We start from the raw sequence: 20610 nt of genomic DNA, 5'->3' as shown, positions 1-20610 counted from the left end.
AAACACAAAAAATCATAGTAAAGTCCAGAAATATGATTTTTATTTAAAAACTAATAAAAATATAATAAAAACTAACTAAATCATACTAAAAACATACTAAAAACCATGCCAAAAAGCGTATAAATTATCCGCTCATCACAACACCAAACTTAAATTGTTGCTTGTCCCCAAGCAATTGAAAATCAAATAGGATAAAAAGAAGAGAATATACAATGAATTCCAAAAACATCTGTGAAGATCAGTATTAATTAGATGAGCGGGGCTATTAGCTTTTTGCTTCTGAACAGTTTTGGCATCTCACTTCATCCTTTGAAGTTCAGAATGATTGGCATCTATAGGAACTTAGAATTCAGATAGAGTTATTGACTTTTCTAGTTCAGTATGTTGATTCTTGAACACAGCTACTTTATGAGTCTTGGCCGTGGCCCTAAGCACTTTGTTTTCCAGTATTACCCCCGGATACATAAATGCCATAGACACATGACTGGGTGAACCTTTTCAGATTGTGACTCAGCTTTGCTAGAGTCCCCAATTAGAGGTGTCCAGGGTTCTTAAGCACACTCTTCTTTTTGCTTTGGATCTCAACTTTAACTGCTCAGTCTCAAGTTTTCACTTGACACCTTCACACCACAAGCACATGGTTAGGGACAGCTTGGTTTAGCCGCTTAGGCCAGGATTTTATTCCTTTAGGCCCTCCTATCCACTGATGCTCAAAGCCTTGGATCCTTTTTATTACCCTTACCTTTTAGTTTTAAGGGCTATTGGCTTTTTTGCTTGCTTTTTCTCTCTTTTTTTTTCTTTCATTTTTGCTAGTTTTTTTCTGCAAGCTTTTGTATTCACTGCTTTTTCTTGCTTCAAGAATCATTTTTATGATTTTTCAGATTATCAAATAACATTTCTCCTTTTTCATCATTCTTCAAGAGCCAACAATTTTAACATTCATGAATCAACAATATCAAAATATGCACTGTTCAAGCATTCATTCAGAAAGACAGAAGTATTGCCACCACATCAAAATAATTAAACTGTTTTAAAATTTGAAATTCATGCACTTCTTTTTCTTTTTCAATTAAAAACATTTTTCATTTAAGAAAGGTGATGGATTCATATTCATAACTTTAAGGCATAGACACTTAGACACTAATGATCATGTAATCAAGACACAAACATAAACATAAAGCACAGTAAATGAAAAATAGAAAAATAAGAACAAGGAGATTAAGGAATGAGTCCACCTTAGTGAGGGTGGCGTCTTCCTCTTCTTGAAGAACCAATGGTGCTCTTGAGCTCCTCTATGTCTCTTCCTTGTCTTTGTTGCTCCTCCCTCATAGCTCTTTGATCTTCTCTAGTTTCATGGAGGATGATGGAGTACTCTTGGTGCTCCACCCTTAGTTGTCCCATGTTGGAACTTAATTCTCCTAGGGAAGTGTTGATTTGCTCCCAATAATTTTGTGGAGGGAAGTGCATCCCTTGAGGCATTAGTGGTTATAGAAAAATAAAAAAAACACTACTTTTCCACACCAAACTTAAAATGTTTGCTCGTCCTGGAGCAAAAGAAAGAAAGTAGTAGAAGAAGAAGAAAATAGATGAGATGGAGAGGTGTGAGTGGTTTGAATTTGAGTGGGTGGGTGTAGGTGGTTTGTATGATGGTTTTGGAGGAGTAATGGAGGTGATTGGTGGAGGTTAATTTGGGGAAGAGTGTTATGGAAAGGTGTAATAAGGAGAGAAGAAGAGGTGGGGATCCTGTGGGGTCCACAGATCCAGTGGGGTTAAGGACTTAACATCCCTTCTCCAATTAGGCGTGTAAAACGCCCTTGCTGTGCAATCCTGGCGTTTAACGCCAGACTGCTGCCTGTTTCTGGCGTTAAACGCCCAAACGTAGCTTGTTTCTGGCGTTTAACGTCAGGTAGATGCTTGCTTCTGGCGTTAAATGCCAGCTTGGTGCCTGTTTCTGGCGTTAAACGCCAGACAGATGTTTGTTTCTGGCGTTTAAACACCAGACTGTTTCTCCTCCAGGGTGTGCTATTTTTAATGCTGTTTTTCATTCTGTTTTTGATTTTTCAGTTGTTTTTGTGACTTCACATGATCATCAACCTAAGGAAAACATAAAATAGCAATAGAAAATAAAGAGATATAGTTAAATAACATTGGGTTGCCTCCTAATAAGCGCTTCTTTATTTTCTTTAGTTGGACCTTGCTGAGCTTTTAATCTAGCCTCAGCCTTGAGCACTCTTGCTCAACATTTCCTTCAAGATAATGCTTGATTCTCTGTCCATTAACAATGAACTTCTTATCAGAATCAATGTCTTGAAGCTCCACAGAGCCATATGGTGACACACTTGTAATCACATAGGGTCCCCTCCATCAGGATTTCAGTTTCCCAGGGAATAGCCTGAGCCTAGAGTTAAACAACAGAACTTTCTGTCCTGGTTCAAAGACTCTAGATGACAACTTTCTGTCATGCCATCTTTTTGCTTTCTCTTTGTAAAGCTTGGCATTTTCGAAAGCAGTGAATCTGAATTCCTCTAGCTCATTCAGCTGGAGCAATCTTTTTTCTCCAACTAATTTTTCATCAAAGTTTAGGAATCTGGTTGCCCAGTAGGCCTTATGTTCCAGTTCCACGGGCAGATGACAGGCCTTACCATACACAAGCTGGTATGGAGAGGTCCCTATAGGAATCTTGAATGCTGTTCTGTAAGCCCACAGAGCATCATCCAAGCTTCTTGCCCAATTGTAACCATGAGGCAGATTACCAGCTCTTTGGCAACTGTCACAGTTACGTACAAACTCCCGGGAATCCCTATAGAGTGTAGGCCAGTAGAAGCCACATTGGAGAACCTTGGTGGCTGTTCACTCACCTCCAAAATGGCCTCCATATTGTGATCCATGGCAATGCCATAAGATCCTCTGTGCTTCTTCTCTAGGCACACACCTACGGATTATTCCGTCTGTGCATCTCTTAAAGAGATAGGGTTCATCCCACAAGTAGTACTTTGCATCAGTAATTAATTTTTTCTTTTGTTGTCTGCTGTACTCTTTGGGTATGAACCTTGCAGCTTTATAGTTTGTAATGTCTGCAAACCATGGTGTTTCCTGAATGGCGAACAAATACTCATCCAGAAAGGTCTCAGAGATCTCAATAGAGGGGGGACTCCCCTTCTATTGGTTCTATCCGGGATAGATGATCAGCCACTTGGTTCTCTGTCCCTTTTCTGTCTCTTATTTCTACATCAAACTCTTGCAGAAGCAACACCCATCTTATGAGCCTGGGTTTTGAATCCTGCTTTGTGAGTAAATATTTAAGAGCAGCATGGTCAGTGTACACAATCACTTTTGATCCTACTAAGTGTGATCTAAACTTGTCAATGGCATAAACCACTGCAAGCAATTCTTTTTCTGTGATTGTGTAATTTTTCTGGGCATCATTTAAAACACAGCTAGCATAATAATTGACATGCAGAAGCTTGTCATGCCTCTGCCCCAGTACTGCACCAATGGCATGGTCACTGGCATCACACATTAGTTCAAATGGTAAAGTCCAGTCTGGTGCAGAAATAACTGGTGTTGTGATCAGCTTAGCTTTTAGAGTCTCAAACGCTTGCAGACACTCTGTGTCAAACACAAATGGCATGTTAGCAGCTAGCAGATTGCTCAGGGGTTTTGCAATTTTTGAAAAATCCTTTATAAACCTCTTGTAGAATCCTGCATGCCCCAGAAAGCTTCTGATTGCCTTAACATTAGCAGGTGATGGTAATTTTTCAATTACTTCCACTTTAGCTTGATCCATCTCTATCCCCTTGTTTGAAATTTTATGCCCAAGGGCAATTCCTTCAGTTACCATAAAGTGACATTTTTCCCAGTTTAAAACTTGGTTGGTCTCTTGGCATCTTTTCAGAACAAGTGCTAAATGGTCAAGGCAGGAGCTAAATGAGTCTCTAAAGACTGAAAAGTCATCCATGAAGACTTCCAGAAATTTCTCTACCATATCAGAGAAGATAGAGAGCATGCACCTCTGAAAGGTTGCAGGTGCATTACACAGACCAAAAGGCATTCTCCTGTAAGCAAATACTCCAGAAGGACATGTGAATATTGTTTTCTCTTGGTCCTGAGGATCTACTGCAATTTGGTTGTAACCTAAATAGCCATCCAAAAAGCAGTAATATTCATGACCTGCCAGTCTCTCTAGCATCTGGTCTATGAATGGTAAAGGAAAATGATCCTTTCTGGTGGCTATGTTGAGCCTTCTGTAGTCAATACACATGCGCCACCCTGTAACTGTTCTTGTAAGAACCAGTTCATTTTTTTCATTATGAACCACTATCATGCCTCCCTTCTTGGGAACAACTTGAACAGGGCTCACCTAGGGGCTATCAGAAATAGGGTAAATAATCCCAGCCTCTAGTAATTTGGTAACCTCTTTCTGCACCACTTCCTTCATGGCTGGATTTAGCCGCCTCTGTGGTTGAACCACTGGCTTAGCATCATCCTCCAATAGGATTTTGTGCATGCATCTATCTGGGCTTTTGCCCTTAAGGTCACTTATGGACTACCCAAGAGCTGTCTTGTGTGTCCTTAGCACTTGAATTAGTGCTTCCTCTTTTAGTGGGTTTAAAACAGAGCTTATGATCATTGGAAAAGTGTCACCTTCTCCCAGAAATGCATATTTCAGGGATGGTAGTAATAGCTTGAGCTCGGGTTCAGGAAGTTTTTCCTCTTCCTGAGGAAATCTCAGAGGCTCTTTCAGTTCCTCTGAACCCTCCAAATCAGGCTGAACATCTTTAAAGATGTCTTCCAACTCTGATTCGAGACTCTCAGCCATGTTGACCTCCTCTACCAAAGAGTCAATGAGATCAACTTTCATGCAGTCTTTTGGTGTGTCTGGATGCTGCATGGCCTTGACAGCATTCAACTTAAACTCATCCTCATTGACTCTCAGGGTTACTTCCCCCTTTTGGACATCAATGAGAGTTCGTCCAGTTGCTAGGAAAGGTCTTCCTAGAATGAGAGTAGCACTCTTGTGCTCCTCCATTTCCAGCACTACAAAGTCAGTGGAAAAGGCGAATGGCCCAACCCTGACAATCATGTCCTCAATCACGCCTGATGGGTATTTAATGGAGCCATCAGCAAGTTGGAGACATATCCGGGTTGGTTTAACTGAAGAAGTTAAACCAAGCTTTCTGATAGTGGATGCAGGTATTAAGTTGATGCTTACCCCAAGATCACATAAAGTTGTGTTGGTGCAATTACCCTCTAATGTGCATGGTATCAGAAAGCTCCCGGGATCTTTAAGCTTTTCTGGAAAGCTTTTCAGAATGACTGCACTGCATTCTTCAGTGAGGAGAACTCTTTCAATTTCTCTCCAATCCTTCTTATGACTCAAGATCTCCTTCATGAACTTGGCATAAGAAGGTATTTGCTCAAGTGCCTCTGTAAATGGAATCTTTATTTCAAGAGTCCTAAGATAATCTGCAAAGCGAGCAAATTGCTTATCATGCTCCTTTTGGCGGAGTTTTTGAGGATAAGGTATCTTAGCTTTATATTCCTCAACCTTAGTTGCTGCAGGTTTATTTCCTACAGAGGTGGTTGGGGAAGCCTTTTTAGAGGGGTTGTTATCAGCACTTATGTGTGTCTGATCCCTCACTAGCATTTGAATGCCAGGGTTAGAAGCTGGAGTGGCGTTGGACGCCCACTCCTTACTTGTTCTTGGCGTTTGAACGCCAGAACTGAGCTTCCATTGGGCATTTGACGCCAAATCCTTGCCTGTTTCTAGCGTTTGAATGCCAGAGTTATTCCTCTCTGGGCTCTTACTATCCTCAGAGAGATTTTGGATAGCAGTTTGTTCTTTTCTTGGCTTCCTGTTGCCTTGAAGTGATGTATTTAATATTTTCCCACTTCTTAATTGAACTGCTTGGCACTCTTCTGTTATTTGTTTTGATAACTGTTGTTCTGTTTGCTTCAACTGTACCTCCATATTTATATTAGCCATTCTTGTGTCTTGTAGTATCTCCTTGAATTTGGCTAGCTGTTTTGTTAGAAAGTCTAATTGCTGATTGAATTCAGTAGTTTGTTCTACAGGACTGAGTTCAGCAGTTACTGTTTTAGCCTCTTCTTTCATGGAAGATTCACTATTTAGGTACAGATGCTGATTTCTGGCAATTGTATCAATAAGCTCTTGAGCCTCTTCAATTGTCTTTCTCATGTGTATAGATCCACCAGCTGAGTGATCTAGAGAAATTTGAGCTTTCTCTGCAAGCCCAGAATAGAAGATGTCTAACTGAACCCACTCTGAAAACATTTCAGAGGGGCATTTTCTTAGCATCTCTCTGTATCTCTCCCAGGCATCATAAAGAGATTCATTATCTCCTTGTTTAAAGCCTTGGATGTCTAGCCTTAGCTGTGTCATCCGTTTTGGAGGGAAGTATTGATTCAGGAATCTTTCTGACAGCTGTTTCCATGTCCTTATGCTAGCCTTAGGTTGGTTATTTAGCCACCTCTTAGCTTGATCTTTTACAGCAAATGGAAAGAGTAATAATCTGTAGACATCCTGATCTACTTCTTTATCATGTACTGTGTCAGCAATCTGTAAAAACTGTGCCAGAAACTCTGTAGGTTCTTTCTGAGTAAGACCGAAATACTAGCAACTTTGCTGCACCATGATAATGAGCTGAGGATTCAACTCAAAGCTACTGACTCCAATGGAGGGTATACAGATACTACTCCCATATGAAGCAGTAGTGGGGTTAGCATATGACCCCAGAGTCCTTCTGGACTGTTCAATTCCACTTAGATCCATGATGGAGAAAAGGGAATTGATATGAATAGCAAATAGAATATATTTTTATTTGAAAAAGATTTGATTTTAGGATTTGAGATTAGAGAGGATAAGATAAGCTAGGTAAGAGAAGATAAGGAATTTAAATAAAAAAGTGTTGAAATTTAAATTTTAAATTTGAAAATTAATTTTGAAATTTAAAATTTGAAATTTGAAATTTTGAATTTTGAATTTTGAATTTTGGAAGTTGAAATTTGAAATTTGAGATAAGATGAGATAAGTTTTGAAAAAGATATGATTTTTTTTTGAAAAAGATTTGAATTTTGAAATTTTAAAACTAAAATAAAATAAAATAAAAAAATTTAAAATAAAATCTGAATTTTTAAAAGGAAAATTTGAAAAATCAATTAAAATAAAGGAAAAAGATATTTTTGAATTCAATGAGGAAAGAGAAAAACAATAAAAAGACACAAAACTTAAAATTTTTAGATCTAATGCTCCTTATTTTCGAAAATTTTGGAGGGAAACACCAAGGAACACCAAACTTAAAAATTTTAAGATCAAAACACAAGGAAGACTCAAGAACACTTTAAAGACTCACAAGAACAACAAGAACATGAAGATAGAACACCAAACTTAAAATTTTTAGAAAACCAAAATAAAATTTTCGAAAACTACAGAAAAATCAACAAGAAAAAACCAAACTTAAAGTTTGGCACAAGATTTATTCAAAGAAAAATTATTTTTGAAAAAGTTTTTTAAAAAGAAGATAGCCAATTACCAAGAACATAAGCACAACGCTCTAACTAATTGAGCTATAAATTTAACCTGTTTTAATAAGATATTTAATAAATAAAGATTTTTTTTAGATACTAATAATTCGAAAATGCACAAGAAAAACAAGAAAAATCACAAAACAAGAAAAACTAAAGATCAAACAAGGAAAATAAACAAGAACAACTTGAAGATGAAGAAAGAACAAAGAACACAAATTTCAAAAATTTAAAGGAAAATAAAAAACATGCAATTGACACCAAACTTAAAACATGAAACTAGACTCAAACAGAAAAACTCACTTATTAATTTATAAAAATTGTCAAAAAAATTAAAAAGAGAAAATAAGTATTTTTAAAATTTTAACCACAAAAACAATAATAGAAGACTCTAAACCAAAAAGAAAAATTTTTCCTAATCTAAGCAACAAAATAAACCGTTAGTTGTCCAAACTCGAACAATCCCCGGCAACGGCGCCAAAAACTTGGTGCACAAATTGTGAATCACACTTTTCACAACTCGGTATCCTTGAGCAAAGTATGGACTATTAGATATTGCTGGAAAGCCCTAGATGTCTACTTTCCAACTCAATTGAGAGCGTGCCATTTGGACTCCTGTAGCTCCAGAAAATCCATTTCGAGTGTAAGGAGGTCAGAATCCAACAGCATCTGCAGTCCTTTTTCAGCCTGAATCAGATTTTTGCTCAACTCCCTCAATTTCAGCCAGAAAATACCTGAAATTACAGAAAAATACACAAACTCATAGTAAAGTCCAGAAATATGATTTTTATTTAAAAACAATAAAAATATAATAAAAACTAACTAAATCATACTAAAAACATACTAAAAACAATGCCAAAAAGCGTATAAATTATCCGCTCATCAGTAACAACTTCCTTTCTCAACACCAAATTTTTTTTCTTAATTTATTTGTTAGTTAGTTGTTGCATTTCATGATAGGTTGCATGTTAGTTATAATTTGTATATATTCTATCATTTCTTTTTATGTTAGGACCACTTGGTTAGGGTGATGATTTCTTTTCCAAGAAACTGTTTTTAGAGCACCCTACCAATTTGAAAATTTTTTGTGTTGAACTTGCTTGAAGAATATATTTTGGAACATGGTTTTTGAGCTAAGAACACAAGTATATGAGTTTTGAGCCTAATTGTGTGGTTACATCATATAACCACTTATTTTCATTCTTGTGTGCATTATTGTCTTTCTATGATTGTAATCTTTGATTTGTTTGATTCTATATGTCTATTGTTCCATGTATACATGCATTTATATGATTGAGGCCATCATTTCATTTAGCTCACTTACCCAAATAGCCTACCTTTCATCAACCATTGTTAGCCAATTTTGAGCCTATTTAATCCCTTTTGTTCTTAATTGTAGCACATCATTACCCCTAAGTGAAAAACAATAAACGCCCTTAATTTGGATCTTTGATTAGCTTAGGCTAGTGAGGGTGTGTATCATTTGGGTATAGGAAATTTGGGACATTGGTTGAGATAAAATTGTATTTTGTATTTTTGTTGAAGATTTATGGGAATTGGGTACATGCTTATGCATTAAATATGTAAAACCACATGCATTGATACGTTTGTATATACTTTTGAAAAAAAATGTGTGAAAAAAATGTAGAAAAAATAGAAAAAATAAAAGAAACAAAAATATATAGAAAAAAATGCAATAAAAAGAGGACAAAAATGCCCCAAAGTAAAGTAACAATAATAATGCATATGGAATGTGAATTAAAGAGAATGCATGAGTATGTGAAAAAAGTGGAAATCATGGGTAGTTAGGTATTGTATTAGAATTGTATAGGTTGTCATATGTGTTTGGTGAGAGCTTAGGTTAATCAAAGATTCAAATTTCAAGCTCACTTGACCATATACATGATGGGTTGGAAATGAAATTCCAACACCTAAACTCACCGGCAAGTGTACCGGGTCGCATCAAGTAGTAATTACTCACATGAGTGAGGTCGATCCCACAGGGATTGATGGATTGAGCAATTTTAGTTAGGTGATTAGTTTAGTTAAGCAAACAGTTGATGATTTGAGTGAATTGTAACCAACAGAAGCTAAATTGCATGAAACTAAAAGGGAGAGGGAGAATTGACAGAAAACTAAAGTGCAGAAGATTAAATTGCTTGAAACTTAAAGTGCAAGTAATGTAAATGACTGAAACTTAAATTGCAAGAAATGTAAATAGCTGAAGCTTAGAGTGAAAGAAATGTATATTGTTTGAATAGTAAAGGGATGTGGGGTGCTGGGATGCATAATTTAATAATAGAAAGTAAAGAAGATGAAGTAAGTGCAGTAGATCTAAATAGAAATGGAAAGTTTCTTGAAGAATAAGACAGAAAGTAAACTCAGCTCAATTGTAAAAGCTAGGAAAGAAATTCAAGATCTTAGGGGCTCAATGAGACTAGAAAATAGGTCTAGATCTCAATTCCTTTCTTGATCAAGCAGAAAACAATTTGTAGAAGAAATGTAAATGGAACAGTAAAGAAAACTTAGATCCAATTCTTAGAACAATTGAGAAGAGAGGTAAAAGATGATTCTCAAACTTAGAATCAGTGAAGCTCTTCAATCTCAATTCAAATTCCAAGAACAGATAGCAAGATTTGCAGAAGAAATGAAAATGAAGACATAAAGCTCAATCAAATTCCCAATCCTTAGAATTATGCAGAAGAAAACAAAGAGGAATTATAGATCAAAGATTGAAACAGAATTCCTTCAATCTCAATCCAAAATTCAGAAACCAAAAGTAAGTAATGCAAAAGTAAGAACAAAGAGGAGAGAACTCAGCTCTCAATCCCAATTCCAAGCTAAAATGTAAAAGTGAGCTAAAAATAACACTAAAAATAAAAGAAAGTTCAAAAGTGAAAGTAAAGGTCCTCTCTAAATCAAACTAAGTCCTATTTATACCCTTTCTATCTTTGATCTTCAGAATTTGGAGTGGACTTTTCAAGTTGGTGAAGAATTGGATCCAAATTGGCTTTTGAATTAAAATTGGAACCATTGTGCACCTCCAGGGAACCGCTCGGTTAGCTTCACCAACGGAGCACTCAATCCTTGGCCCAGGTTCGTCTCGTGCATGGCTCCAGGGAAGCGCTCAGTTAAGTAAGGTAACTGAGTGCCCCATGTCTTGTTCCAGGCTTGTTTTGTCTCGTGCCAAGCTTCTTTGTGTGCCTTCATAGCACTCAGTTAGAACTCTTAACTCAGCGCCCTTTTGTTTTGGGGAGAAACTCCCTTTTCGAATCCTTGCTAAGCCAATTTTTGGAGCAAATCTTGCAATGTATGGCACTCAGTGAAAGAAGTTAACTCAGCGCCCTTTGCTTGTGGAGAGGACTCCCACTTCGAACCCTGCTAAATCCATTTTGTGCATTTTCTTTGCAAAAAGTTGTAGTGCTCCTTCCTTGCCAGCATGGGTTCGAACCTTGGCTAGCTCCTTTTGCCAATTTCTTTTGTGGAGTAGCGCTTCCTCTTATGCCTCATGTGCTTGGTTTTGAAACTTGGTGGCATCACTCCTTGATTTTGCACCTTTTTTTCTTTTGGTTGATGCACGATAAAGTGAAATAAGTTAACTGAGCGCTCCTCATTTTGCTTGCTTCCTTGGGCGCTCAGTTAAATGCACCAACTTAGCGCTATGCTTTGCTCCCTTGGCCTTGCTTGATATGCCACGCTTTTGTTTCCTTAGGTCACGCTTTCCAAAGCGTGGCCTAAGGTCTAAAGCGTGCTTTAACTTCAAAAGCGTGCCAAAAATTCCTTTTTCCACCATTTCTTTATTTACAAGTAATCAAAACAACCAATCAAAGCATCACCAAATTCACAAGGTTTAATAAATCATTCAAAAACCAACTAATTCTAGCTTAAACCTTATGATTTAGTGTCAATTAAAGGATGGTTGATTGATTCAACAAAACCATGTAAATCCACTCCAAATTACTTACTTACAATGCAAGAAAGTGCATAAAACCTAATGAAACAAGTGAAAAATGCTTGAAAAGCTAGCATAAGATGACTTGTCATCACAACACCAAACTTAAACCTTACTTGTCCCCAAGCAAGCACTAAACATAAGAGAAAATGAAATGACATAGAGAAGTATGCATGTCCTTATTTAGCAGATAATTGAACTTGGTTCATGGAGTTTTATGCAGACAATGATAGCTCATTTATTACTTGCTGACAAATAAGAAATGTTTCCTTAAAGGTTCATTAGAGTTGCTGCTATAATGCCTTGCTTTTGATTGATCCCTTGCTAGCTTTTTCTTTCTTTATTTTGCTTTAGAAAGCTTATTTCTTAATGGAGGCTTGGTGGCAAATGTTGCAGCAGTCTTTTGGCTCAATTTTGCTCAACATTTCTTCACCAAAGATACATGGCTCACAATTTCTTTCTAGGAACATTGATGCCCAGTATCTCTTTGGATTACTAAATGCTTTGTAACTAGGTTGCTCTTGATGGTGGACTTTCAGTTGGCAATCCCAGATCAGTTGATCTAAGTGGCCAAGTTTCAAAATACTCCTCAGAACCTACTTGTCCAAGCATATTCCAGTACAAAAATACCACAGGCATATGTCCTAGGGTCCAAGCTATTGGTGTCTAGCCTTATTGTTTCTTTCTTTGCCAATTCTTGGCTTTTCTCTTTCTTTTCCTTTTTGTTTTGCTTCATTCTCAAGGGAATTTCATTAATTAACAGACTTTATAGCAGCAAACTAATTCACACTTCAAAGAACATGTTATTATGCAGCTTTTGTTATTTGAGCTAACCATTAAATCAAATAACTACCACCACTGAATTCTCATTCTAATTTCTACAACATTGGTCAATCACTTTCTTGTTTCAAACATTTCTCTTTTATTTTTGCAGAAGGGAAACAAAACAAAATTCAAGCTAGTGATGGATGACAAGCACAATATGCAGGCTAGCATTCTTAGCAAACATCTCTACTTGCACTTAATTGAATACTTCAGCAAGACATATAGGAATTTCCAAATTAAAATACTTCAAAGCAACAAGGATTAAGTGTCAATACAACCTGTTGGGAATGTCTCTCAGCTTTTTCTTCTGTCATTATTATTTCTCTTTATTGTACTTTCTTTGGACAATGATGCAGACTCCCTCCACAGGTTGAATGTTTTCCTGCATAATCCTCAAAAGTTGCTTGTTTCTCAAGCCCTTAAGCAAATGGTTAGCTAACATGACTTATTTGTGGGCATTTTGAACTTACTTTGGTGTGTGAACACCAAACTTAGTCTCTTGCCAATGTTTCTTATGTATCAAGTTAACCATATGTGAAACCCTTCTGTCTTTGCTAAAGGTAATATAACTAAAAACTAGAAAACAGACAATGGTTAAGTAGTTTCTCTGATTGCTTGGAGCTAGCAACCCTTTATGCAGAAGGTGAAAATGTGTTTTCAAATGAGATTTTGGTGGAACACCAAACTTAGCATCCTTCATTCTCCCTTAAATTGTTTTGGTGTACAACACCAAACTTAGCTCCTTACAATACATACAAAACTACTCAACCTTTCTATTGAAATAACTATGAAAAGAAAACTACCTCAGGTTGGGTTGCCTCCCAACAAGCACTTCTTTATTGTCATTAGCTTGACATTTTTCATTCTTGCTCAGCTCAGGTTCTGAACCTCTTTTTCTTTGTCCCATTGACCTCCCAAGTAAGGCTTTGCCCTGTGCCCATTTGCTGTGAAATAGCTTTTTGTTGCTTCGTCTAACAGTTCAAGGCTTCCATAAGGGAGAACCTTTGTCACCAAGTAAGGACCAGTCCATTTGGATTTGAGCTTGCCAGGGAAAACTTTGAGTCTGGAGTTATATAGGAGTACTTGCTATCCTGGTTTGAACTCCTTCTTTGAGATCTTCTTGTCATGCCACCTCTTGGCCTTTTCCTTGTATATCTTAGCATTTTTATAAGCTTCTAGCCTAAACTCATCCAACTCATTTAGTTGCAGTAGTCTCTTCTCCCCTGCTGCCTGGGAATCAAGTTTGAGGAGTTTAGTGGCCCAAAAAGCTTTATGCTCAAGCTCTACAGGGAGGTGACAAGATTTGCCATATAGCAGCTAAAAAGGGGATTTTCCAATAGGAGTTTTGAATGATGTTCTGTATGCCCAAAGTGCATCTTCTAGCTTTCTGGTCCAATCTTTTCTGGTGGCTCCCACAGTCTTCTCTAAAATCCTCTTCAATTCCCTATTTGCAAGTTCGGCCTGGCCATTGGTCTGAGGTTGGTATAGTATGGCTACTTTATGAATCACTCCATATTTGTGAAGGAGTTTCTCCATCTGCTTGTTGCAAAAATGACCACCACCATCACTGACAAGTCCCTTAGGCACTCCATATCTAGTGAAAATGTGCTTCTTTAGGAATTGAAGAACAATTTGTGCATCACATGTGGTTGTGGCTGTTGCTTCCACCCACTTTAAGACATACTCCACTGCGACCAAAATGTATTTGAAAGAGTAGAAAGGAGGAAAAGGCCCCATGAAATCAATGCCCCAAAGATCAAATAGCTCCACTTCAAGAATGAAATTTTGAGGCATCTCATTCCTTCTTGTCAATCCTCCAGCTCTTTGGCATTCATTACATTGGTGAACAAACTCTCTGGCATCCTTGAAGATGGTTGGCCAATAAAATCCACTCTGCATTATTTTAGCAGCTGTTCTCTCTGGTCCAAAGTGTCCACCATAGGCTGAACCATGACAATGCCACAATATATCTTTCATTTCATTTTCAGGCACACACCTCCTAATCATTCTATCAGAGCATCTTTTGAATAAGAAAGGTTCATCACACAAAAACTTCCTTGCTTCATTGAGTAGCTTTTTCACTTGTTGCTTGAAAAATTCTTGAGGTATCTTCCTTCCCACTTTGTAGTTTGCTATGTCAGCTAACCAAGGTGCTTGCTGAACTTGGAAAAGGTGCTCATCAGGGAATTTTTCATTCACTTGATGTGGTATATCTTGATTGGCTTCTTGTGGCACTCTTGATAAATGATCTACTACTTGATTCTCACTCCCCTTCCTATATCTCACTTCAATGTCGAATTCTTGTAGCAGCAGCACCCACCTAATAAGCCTTGGCTTTGAATCCTGTTTAGACATTAGATACTTGAGAGCAGTGATAAACCCCTATTTTATGATTCATCTTATGCTCAATTGAGTGTTTTTATCAATTCTTCACCCACTTATTCATATGAATTGCATGGTTTTACTATTCCTTCCTTATTTTATGATATATGTGAAAACATGTTTCCTATGCTTTAAAAATATTAATTTTAATTATCCTTTATTACCATTCGATGCCATGATCTGTGTGTTAAGTATTTCCAGGCTTTATAGGGTAGGAATGGCTTAGAGGACAGAAAGGAAACATGCAAAAATGGAAGGAACGCACAAAATGGAGTTTTTGAAGAAATAGCAGTGACGCGCACGCATAGACAACGCGAACGCGCGCCAAGCAAAAAGCACGAGCGACGCGTATGATGCACGGAAACTTGTCTCTCAACAAATTTCCCTTTGGCAAGTATACCGAGTTGTCATCAAGTAAAAACTCACAATAGAGTGAGGTCGAATCCCACAGGTATTGATTGGTCAAGCAACTTTAATCAGAGGAATGTTCTAGTTGAGCTAAGCAGAAATTGAGTTGAGATTTGTAGAAAAGTAAATGGCGGAAAAGTAAATAACAGAAAGTGTAATTGCTGGAAGTAAATGGCAGAATGTAAATGACGAAAAGTAAATTACAGAATCTTAAACGGGGGTTTGGAGAAATGAACATAAAAGTAAATGGCAGAAAGTAAAGAGAATGGGTAAGATCAGAAATGGGGGATTCATTGGGCTCAGGAGATGTTGTATTCTCCAGATCAAGTTCATTCTCATCTCTTCCTCAATCAATGTATTCATTGATCTCCTTGGCAATCTTAAGTGATTGGATTCCAATTCCTTGATAATTCAATCTCTCAAATCTTGATCAATAGCCAATTCCTTGGTCTAATTGCTCAGGAGAAGAGATAAAGTATGGTCACTGATTATACCACATGTATTCCCAAATCAAAGTGTTGGTAGGATTATATGTCACTATATCCATCCAAACCCCAATTTGGTCCAACATGAGAAAGCATTTCTAGCATGATCTTTTCATTCCTCTTCCAAAGTTCCGAAGAGATCCAAGTATGAATAGCTTCTTTTCCAAGACAACTACCCAATTGGATAAAGATTGAAAGCCTTCTAGTAAAATCAAGAGAAAAGAAAGAAGAAGAATAATGAAAACTATTATTGATCCATCAAATTACAACAGAGCTCCCTAACCCGATGAAAAAGGGTTTAGTTGTTCATAGCTCTGGAAATGGAAGAAGATAAAGAAGAATGCATTGTTCAATTAACTAGAAATTATAGAGAAAGTAAAATATACAGAGTGTAGTTCTCCCAAAATGCCCAAAAGCTCCCTTTGTCACTAACACTCCAAACGCCCCTCCTTCCCACGTTAGAGTTCACGTTAATTAGATTAACGTGGCCACTAACGTGGTGGTAATTGCCATCTCCAACGTTAGTGACAAAGGTGAGTGTCACTAACGTTGGCCTGTCACTCTTTGCTCCACGTTACCCTTCACATTAGTGGTCTTAACGTGACCACTAACGTGGGCAATGTTGGCCTAGTCCAACGTTAGAGACAAAAGTGAGTGTCACTAACGTTGGCAATTTCTTCCTCCTCCCACGTTAGAGTTCACGTTAATTAGATTAACGTGGCTCTTAACGTGGCTTATGTATGGCCTTTTGGAACGTTAGTGGTGTTCACTTTTACCACTAACGTTGGAGCTCCTCTTTTCTTTCCACGTTAGCTCCCACGTTAATGTAACTAACGTGGCAACTAACGTGGGCTATGATGGCTTTCGAAGGCGTTATTGGCAAACACTTTTTTCATTAACGCCATAAGCTTATGCCCATTCCACATTAGTGGTCACGTTAATTAGACTAACGTGGCTACTAACGTGGCTCTTCCTTGCTTCCTTTGTCCTGAAATCAAGCAAATAAAGTGCATCAAAGGTCTATTCCAAGTCATGAGATCATGCATTATCCAATTTTGTCATTCAATTCATGCATAATTCTCATGAAATCATGTAAAGTTCACAATGTTTGCTTGAAACAAGATGTAAGTGTATTTCTACCCAAAACTTGCTTATTTACTAAGAAAATACATGAAACTACCCTAAAACAGTAAAGAAAAGGTCAGTGAAACTGGCCAAAATGTCCTGGAATCACAACACCAAACTTAAAGCTTGCTTGTCCCTAAGCAAGTACTGAAACATCAGAATGATGAATGAAAGAACGAGAGGAACAAGTTCTTATTATAGAAGTAAAGCTCTTGGTTTATGGGGTTTCATGCATAGCAACTTAGCTTCATTCCTTTACTGGTTTCCAGGTCCTTATCATGCTCTTGAATACTTGCTTGATTGTATCCTATGAGATCCTTATTCTTTGATCCTCCCTTTTTTTTCTCAGGGTTTATTGTATCCTTAGGCTAAGTTCTTTGTGAGGGGGCAACTCTTTAAAGTAATCTTTCAGCCAACATTCCCGAACCAGTTGGTTCAAGGTGCTAGGTGTTGAAACACCCCTAAGGACTTACTCCCTCAAGTCTCTCTCCCCCATACATGCACACCACAGGCACATGGTTTGTTATTTTCTTTCTTTGAGGCCTTGGTGTCCAGCACCTCTTTGGGTTACTAAATGTTCTGTAGCAAAAGTTGCTCTTGATAGTGGACTTTCAGCTGATAATCCTGGGTTAGTTAACCCAAGTTACCAAGTGATAAGGCACCCCTGAGAGCTTAGTCATCCAAGCATATCCTTTGCACAGGAGCACCACAGACATATGCCTCAGTATTCAAACCCTTGGTGCCTAGCCTTATTTCTTATTATTTTTCTTTCTTTTTCAAACTCTTATTGTTCTTTCTCTTTTTCTTATTAGGATCTTGTTGTTTGGCTAGTCTCACAGGATGTGTTTCAAGCATGTAATTCAATACACATGAGTGCCCTCATACCTTATAGGTGATTGATGAGCGAATAATTTATACGCTTTTTGGCATTATTTTTAGTATGTTTTTAGTATGTTTTAGTTAGTTTTTATTATGTTTTTATTAGTTTTTATTTAAAAATCACATTTCTGGATATTACTATGAGTTTGTGTGTTTTTTTGTGATTTTAGGTATTTTCTGGCTGAAATTGAGGGACCTGAGCAAAAATCTGATTCAGAGGCTGAAAAAGGACTGCAGATGCTGTTGGATTCTGACCTCCCTGCACTCGAAGTGGATTTTCTAGAGCTACAGAAGCCCAATTGGCACGCTCTCAATTGCGTTGGAAAGTAGACATCCTGGGCTTTCCAGAAATATATAATAGTTCATACTTTGCCCAAGATTTGATGGCCCAAACAGGCGTTCCAAGTCAGCTTAAGAATTCTAGCATCAAAACGCCAAAACTGGCACAAAAGCTGGAGTTAAACGCCCAAACTAGCACAAAAGCTGGCGTTTAACTCCAAGAAAAGTCTCTACACATGGAAGCTTCAATGCTCAGCCCAAGCACACACTAAGTGGGCCCGGAAGAAGATTTCTGCATTAATTACTTATTTCTATAAACCCTAGGCTACTAGTTCTCTATAAATAGGACCTTTTACTATTGTATTTTCATCTTTGATAAGTCTTATACTTTGGATAGACCTTTTCACGTTTGGGGGCTGGCCTCACGGCCATGCCTAGACCTTTTTGTTCTTATGTATTTTCAACGGTGGAGTCTCTACACTCCATAGATTAAGGTGTGGAGCTCTGCTGTTCCTCATGAATTAATGCAAAGTACTATTATTTTTCTATTCAACTCAAGTCTATTTCTTTTCCAAGATATTCATTTGTGCACAAGAACATGATGAATATGATGAGTATGTGATACTCATCACCATTCTCACCTATAAACGCGTGCCTAACAACCACTTCCGTTCTACATGCAAACAAGCTTGAATGTGTATCTCTTGGGTTGCTAATCTAAGATTGGAACCTTCGTGGTATAGGCTAGAATTATTGGTGGTCATTCCTGAGATCCGGAAAGTCTAAACCTTGTCTGTGGTATTCCGAGTAGGATCTGGGAAGGGATGACTGTGACGAGCTTCAAACTCGCGAGTGTTGGGCGTGTGACAGACGCAAAAGGATTAATGGATCCTATTCCAACATGATCGAGAACCGACAGATGATTAGCCGTGCGGTGACAGCGTGCATAGAATATTTTCACTGAGAGGACAGGAAGTAGCCATTGACCACGGTGATGCCCAACATAAAGCTTGCCATGGAAAGGAGTATGAATGATTGGAAGAAGGCAATAGAAAAGCAGAGGTTCAGGAGGAACAAAGCATCTTCATACGCTTATCTGAAATTCCTACCAATGAATTACATAAGTATCTCTATCTCTATCTTTATTTTATGTTTTATTTATCTTTAATTATCAATCCTCCATAACCATTTGAATCCGCCTAACTAAGATTTACAAGATGACCATAGCTTGCTTCAAGCCGACAATGTCCGTGGGATCGACCCTTACTCACGTAAGGTATTACTTGGACGACCCAGTGCACTTGCTGGTTAGTTATGCGGAATTGTGACAAAGTGTGATTCACATTTGAGAGCTCCAAGTCTTTGGCACCATTGTTGATGATCATAATTTCGTGCACCAGTGATCCAACTTAGCTAATCTATTATCCCACCACAAACCTTGAGGACTTATTTCACCATATGAACCCTACTCTAGTTTCTTTCATAACATTCTCTTTTATTGAATTCAAAGGGCAAGCATACAAGTAAGTAGGATGAAAATAAAAATAGGTAACTTGGACCAGCACATATAGACTTAATAACTGAAAATGCTAAAGACAGAATTGAAAATTCCTAAGCTACTATGGAAGCATGTTCTATTTCATACATGATTTTCCTTATTTAGACTTGAAAACGATAAAATGAAGAGGGAACTCCACCACCTTTTACTCATAGGGCTGCCCATGCTCTCTCTCTTGTTTGTCCTCTTTGTGTCCTTCTTGAGTGCTTGAACCCCCATTTCCCTTGCACTTTCCGACTAACTTTTTCCAGAAGCCAGCATCTTCCATCTTATTTTTCAATGTTTCCTTCTGTTGTTTCACCTTTCCTTCCTCTTATTCTGTTAGATTTTTTTGGACTGAATCATACCTTGGGATTGCAGAGTGCATATTATGCATATGCCCAGATACATAGTTCAACTTGGCTTGAGTGTTTATGTTGAATTCTTCCCTATGTAGTTGCCGTCCTTCATTAAGCACGCTGAACTCGTTGAATGCTTTCATCTGAGCTAGTTGACGTTGGTTGAGTTCTTGAAGGCGTTTATCTTGACGCTCTTGCCTTTCAGTCACTTGATTGATGGCTTGAGTGAGCTGGGAGTAGTGTTCCTGTTGCTGCTCCATTTGTTGTTTCTGCCACTCTCCTTGTTGATTCATCTAGTTAGCAAGTAGTTCTTCCTGACGATCCATCCGTTGGGATTGAAAGTGTAGTTGTTGCTCTTGTCCTTCCATATATCTCCTTGCCAAGTCCTCAATGGCTCCTTGAATGTGAACCAGATTTATATTGGTTGGATCATAGTACTCTTCTTGCTGGTATTCTTCTTGATGAGGTTCTTCTTGGTGAGGTCCTTCTTGTGATGTTCTTTTCCTTATTTGAGGTCTTCTTTATTGTTGGGCGCATGCCACATAAGTTATACGCTGGAGCGTAACTAACCTCCCAGGGTTTACCCAATGTGGATTGCTGTCTTCGAAGACCACCTTGGCTTTCTTACATAGTCTCAGGATGGTACTGGGATACAAAAGCCGAGCACTCGGATCACTCTTTTCGGCTGCTTCTTAGATTCCCTCATCTATAATTTCATGTACATTGATGTCTCCACCGCTCATAATGCAATGTAGTATAGTAGCTCGAGCAATGTTGACCTCAGAATTGTTTGAGGCTGGAAGGATAGATCTTCTCACGAGCTCAAACCATCCT

General features: G+C 37.9%; 1 long non-coding RNA gene across 12 annotated transcripts in view; it reads left to right on the top strand.

The window, feature by feature from the left end:
* The window catches only part of LOC107646822, a 60673-nt gene that overhangs the window by 10442 nt on the left and 29621 nt on the right, over window positions 1-20610 (top strand). For 10 of the 12 annotated variants that reach the window (XR_002348668.1, XR_002348674.1, XR_002348673.1 and 7 more), the window contains one exon: window positions 12432-12962. The exons of the other annotated variants lie outside the window; for them this stretch is intronic. This is a non-coding gene — a long non-coding RNA (uncharacterized LOC107646822). Of the gene's footprint in view, window positions 1-12431; window positions 12963-20610 lie in introns of those variants that run through there. 12 annotated transcript variants of the gene reach the window in all.

Source organism: Arachis ipaensis, chromosome B06 (genome assembly GCF_000816755.2).
Source record: "Arachis ipaensis cultivar K30076 chromosome B06, Araip1.1, whole genome shotgun sequence".
Taxonomy (NCBI): domain Eukaryota; kingdom Viridiplantae; phylum Streptophyta; class Magnoliopsida; order Fabales; family Fabaceae; genus Arachis; species Arachis ipaensis.
This window is presented reverse-complemented; position numbering and strand designations above follow the sequence as displayed.